Genomic DNA, 5,483 nt, shown 5'->3' on the forward strand with positions numbered 1-5,483 from the left:
GCACAATTTTTATTTGTTCTAATAGGATTTTCATTTATTTCTTTTTTTCCAAGTTGTTTTGTTTGGTTTGTTTTTTCAATGAATTGAGATTTGATTTCCTGTCTCCTCAGCGTTGGTATAATCTTGGCCCGCTTGTCCAAAATGGAGAGTCTCTGCCGTTCGGTGTGCTTTCTGAGCTTAATTTGCTCCATCTTCACTTAACAGACAGACAGAAGCTTCTCAGCACCCTTAACCAAAGGTAAGACAACCCCACAATCATGAAACATTCAGACTGCCATTAGTCACTTCAGATGGCTCAGTTGTACTGTTTCTAACAACCTATTACAAACATGGCCCTTTTTCTCCACCTTTTCCATAGATGTCAAGAGACCAATAGCACTGATCCCTACCTGCCCTACACACTGGCACTGTTCAGCACACACCTGCAATCTATACAGCTACATCAGGATACATAAAGGTCAGTTTATTTTTGTCTTTAAAGTAGAAATATTGACTTTTGGATGTCTGGAACCAAAAGCATACTGTAACCAAGCAAGTCAGTCAACAACAAAAAAGAAAAGAAAAAAACAGCCTAAATGAACTCCTTGTTGTTTAATCTGTTTAATAGTTTATAATTGCATGATCGCCTCATGGGGCAGCTCCTGTGGTTACTGTGTTAATGGTGAATTATGATTATTCTCTGAGATTGTCTAATGATGAAGGACTAATTTTCACAAGTAGATGTTTTCTCTGTTCCTGTAGCTCATTGCTCATTGTCTTTTGTATTTGGACTAATTAAATGGAGGACAAACACACTCCACCAAACATCTGCTTCCAGCCAAATCCAAGGGGAGGAAGAGGAGGAATCATAAAGGAAATCCACTACATTAATTTTAACTACTACACAACTTAATATTTTTTTTTAAACAAGTCTCGATATTGTATATGGTTTTCCTCCATGTAAAGACAATGTTTACTGTTTTTAACAGGAATCATTTTTTAACCCTCATTTTTGTTTTATTAAGAGAAAAAAAAATGCAGTATAACTTGAAATTTTGTTGTAAAAGAAGCACAGTCTAACAGTCTACACAATTCTGTTTAAATAAAGCAATATACATTCAGCTTGTATTCAGGTGGAAGGGATAGATCACCCAAAAATGAAAATCCTGTCACTGATTCACCCTCAAGTTGTTCCAAAACTGTATGAGTTTCTTTCTCCGCTTTTGAACATATAAAGGTGTTTCGAAGAATGTTACCCAAGGTAACAAATCAGTTGATGGTAGCCACTGACTACCATAGTATGGAAAAAAATACAGTCAATCTCAATTGTCAACTGCTGTTACTGAAATCCTTAAAATATGTTAGTTTGTATTTTATATCAAATTTATGGTGAGCAAATGCATGACGGCGAAACTATCCCTTTAACTAGTGGATATAATGTAAATAGAATTTTTAAAGTACTTTTCTTAAAAATATTTACATTTTAAGATACCTTTCTCCCTCATTTTTTGTCACTTAATAATCCGATTTCAAAAAATGATAAGTAATAAGTAATATAAAGTATATAAATAGTTCTTCTGAATAAAAGTTATATATGATATATATATATATATATATATATATATATATATAGTATATATATATATACTATATTTTAATTCCTGTTGTTTCTGATGTATAATTTCTTCTGAGAGTTCTGGCTGTACCACTTTGATGTCTCAAGATTAACTCATTTTTCCCTTTCTTGGAGTCGGGCCACTCTGCCTGTGTCTAATGAAAGAGTGCAAGGACTCCCCAGGCTTCTTTTGCAGACTGATGCGACAGCAGGTGTGCAGGCAGGCTGTGATGTGCCTACGGCCACACGGTGGGCCCCGGGAAACACACAGCCGCAGCTCACACTTAATTAAACAACCCAAAAGCTGACTAATCCCTCAGAGAGAGGGAGTGCACCCACATTGTGTCAAGTATCCAATCATCAAGGGATGGTAATCTTATTGCGTTTACATGCAAATAATGTGATGGCTTACTGTGAGACCCATTCTGGTGCCTCGTCCTGATTTATGCATTTTGTTTGTGCTCTTGGGCTTCCTGTACAATATACCTAATATAAAGATATTTTATGAAAAAAGTTTTTCTAAATTGTTCAGGGAATATTGTTGGATTCGCCCCACCATTCAATCACTGTTATAGCTAAAGAACATGTTTTTAAAGTCCTCAATCATCATAAAAAATTGCGTCTGAGCTGTCTTTCTTTCTCCCCGGCTGGGCTTTTATATATAATTGCTATGCTAAAAGGCCCAAGAGGATGTGTTAGATATTGCCACTTTTGGTACAAAAATAGGGCTTGCAAATCTGATGTGTAAGTCAAAGTAATGAAAGGAGGTGCTTATAGTCTTTCAAATATGTTTTTCATCCATACCAGGAATTCAAACTAAATGTTAGCTTTATTATTATTATTATTATTTTGCATTACCAAATGTTGCTTTGCATGGTAGTTATGATTAACTTTTCCAAACCGTTTTAAAAAAATATATATTAATTTGATCCAATTAAAAACCGATAATTTAACTTGTTATAATATTTCACAATATTAACTTTTCAAAACAAACAAAAAAATTATGCCATTCATAGAAAGTTGTTTTATTTTATTTTATTTATTTTTCTTTAATTAATAATAATAATAAATACAGTGCCTTACTTCATCAAAGAGTATGTGCTTTGGTTAACTTGGGGGGAGGATGGTTTAAGTTTATGAAAATAAGTTATATATATGTATATTTTTGTGAGAGTGTGTATGGTCATTTTCATTTAAGTTATTATCTTTCACATTCATTGTGAAAATGTCCACAAGTAAAGAGAGCACCATCAGCAAATATGTTTATGGCATCATCTAAAGCTCATTAAATGGATTTATCTTTAGTAAATTAAAAGATAATTTAGATATCAGTTATGATACAAAACACATATTAAAACAACTACTGTATGTCAAAATGTATTTCTCAGTAATTCAAAGTGCTATAATTGTATCTAGAAACTTGTGACTAGATATTTTTCAGGGAATGTCTGTGGCGCCATGCGACACTGCAGTGTTTGTTTCTCACACATCAGGAGTGCTAGCAGTCTCAAACCGAAGTTTCTTCCTCCTGGGACGGGCTCCCTCCCTCTCCTCTGCTGAGACGATCCCTCCTGCTTTGATCTCTCCTTCCTTCCTCATCGTCCTCCTCCTCCTCCTCAGCGGGATGCGTACTGATGGGGCAGACCTGTGTTTTCGTGCCCCATGGCCTCATTCTTATTAAAGTCATCGGAATTGTTCCTTGCGCCCATGATGTATTTTGCCCAGGATGTTGGCCTGGTCCGGCTCACTTTTAACTTCGCCACTGCAGCTTCTGGGGTGGAACTCCTGCATCTCGTAGTGCAGTCGGGCCGACAGCTTTATTCAGCTCAGTAATTCTTGTTTCCAACATCTGAACATCACAACAGCAGCAGCAGTTAGTAGCTTGCGAAAACAATGCCAATGTTTAGAACAGCATATTATCAATACTACTCATACTATTGCTGCAGTATGAATAGTATGCACATTTCTGGTATAGATACAATTCTGGATAACAAACTACATTGGTCAAAAGGATTTATTTTCTTCACACACTTTTTCTCATTATTTGATTAGACTGGACACAAATTGGATTTAAAATGCGAAATTGCCATTTATATTCCTAAGATACACTGATATTCAATTGTAGGCAATATAAGGTTGTATACTTAAGCTGAATTATGATAGTGTGCCATTCCAAGCACTGAAGCTAATCTCAAAATGGTCATAAGTAACTGTCTTAAAACAAGTAAGTATTCATTTTTCAGACACTTATTGTTTTGCAGTGCACATATTATATTATTTCATTAAAAGGAATATCCCTCTGGAGAAACTTTTGTGATTAAATGTCCTTCTAAAGGATTATCTCTTCCGGGATTGTACCTGAACCTACAGCCATTGTGGTTACCAGCACTGATCTTTGATCGCTAGGCCACAGCACTCTGAACAGCTTATTTTTAGGTACGTGTAGTTCGTGTCACCTATTATGGCTTTTTTTTTAATAACTGAAAGACTGCATGCTTTTTTGGATCATTACTTGATGACCTACCTTTAACGCTTTAGCTCTCTTCAAACTCTCTGCGCAGCTTCGATGTAGCGGTGGGCACTAGAGCTTTGGTCACCTGCAGGCGGCATGGCACTCTGCCCTCACCTTGACCTCCGCTGTCTATTCATGGGTATTGCTAGACTAAAAAAAAATATGAAAAAACTATCCTCAAAAAAATCTCAAACACCTCATCAGCCAAACTAAAAGAAGATTTAGGGATGATCATCAGATAAAAACCCCTCACATACTCACCAAAGATGCGATGGGAGGATATTCTGGGGCTTTGATTTTGCAACAGCAATCTTAAGTAGATGCTTCCTACACAAAACAAGGGAGGAACAGGAAGGTTACATCTGGTCATATATGATCGTCAGTTCACATAGTCCGCATAAGAGATAATGGAGGTTTGGAAGTTCCTAGCATTACTTGTCAGGTTATCTTACCTCAAGGTATAGAAGAGAGCCTTTGGAGATGGGATGATATTAAAGGGAACTGGCATAGTGAGACCCTCCCTGAAGTAACTGAGAGGTGAGAGCTTAGAACGAAGCAAACTTCCACTCGACACATCTAGTCATCCTGAGAGGAAGAGACAGAGTATGAACATCACGTAATGTGTTCAAAATGTAATGTTTTTTTGAAAGTAGTGTCTTATGCTCATGAAGGCTGCATTTATTTCCATTCAAAAATAAAAATAAAAAACAGTAAAACAATAATATTGTGAAATGTTGATACAATTTTAAAATAATAAGTCTTCTGTTTGAATGTAAATTAAAATGTAATTTATTTCTGAAATGCAAAGCTGAATTTTCAGTGCATCATTATTCTAATATTCAGTGTTATACACCGACTTGGTTGCCCAAGAAAACATTTATTATTATTATTACTGTCAATGTTAAAAACAGTACTGCATAAAAATATTTTGTGCAGTAAAATATTTTACCAATATAATGCATCTTTGCTTAGTGTAATATATTAATTTATGACTGTAGTATTAAGACTGTATTGAGCCCAAACTTTGGAACAGTAGTGTAGATTTCAATCTAATCCTCACATAATAAAGCAATTCTACTGTATGTCTTCACAAATCTGGGAATATAGTGCTTAGGCCATATGGACTTCGCTTAAGGTGCTTTTATGTACCGCGGTGGTTTTTAGGTTTTGTTTCTGTTTAGGTTTTCTGGTCTTTTTATTTTGTTCCTGACCCTGCTCGCGATCCTGCCATTTGTTCATGTGTTTTGTTCTCATTGGTTCCTTTGTTCTATGTGCCATGTTCTGATTGGTTGTGTAGTTTATGTTTTGTCGAAGCCATGCTCGGTTTATTGTGTTTCTGCTCACTTTCGATTTTCTTTATCAAACCTACATTATTTG

General features: G+C 35.7%; 1 pseudogene; it reads right to left on the reverse strand.

The window, feature by feature from the left end:
* Positions 1-4,128: 4,128 nt before the first annotated feature.
* LOC122144175 overlaps positions 4,129-5,483 on the reverse strand; it is a 9,935-nt pseudogene continuing 8,580 nt past the window's right edge.

This window comes from Cyprinus carpio, unplaced genomic scaffold (genome assembly GCF_018340385.1).
Source record: "Cyprinus carpio isolate SPL01 unplaced genomic scaffold, ASM1834038v1 S000006613, whole genome shotgun sequence".
In the NCBI taxonomy this organism is placed as follows: domain Eukaryota; kingdom Metazoa; phylum Chordata; class Actinopteri; order Cypriniformes; family Cyprinidae; genus Cyprinus; species Cyprinus carpio.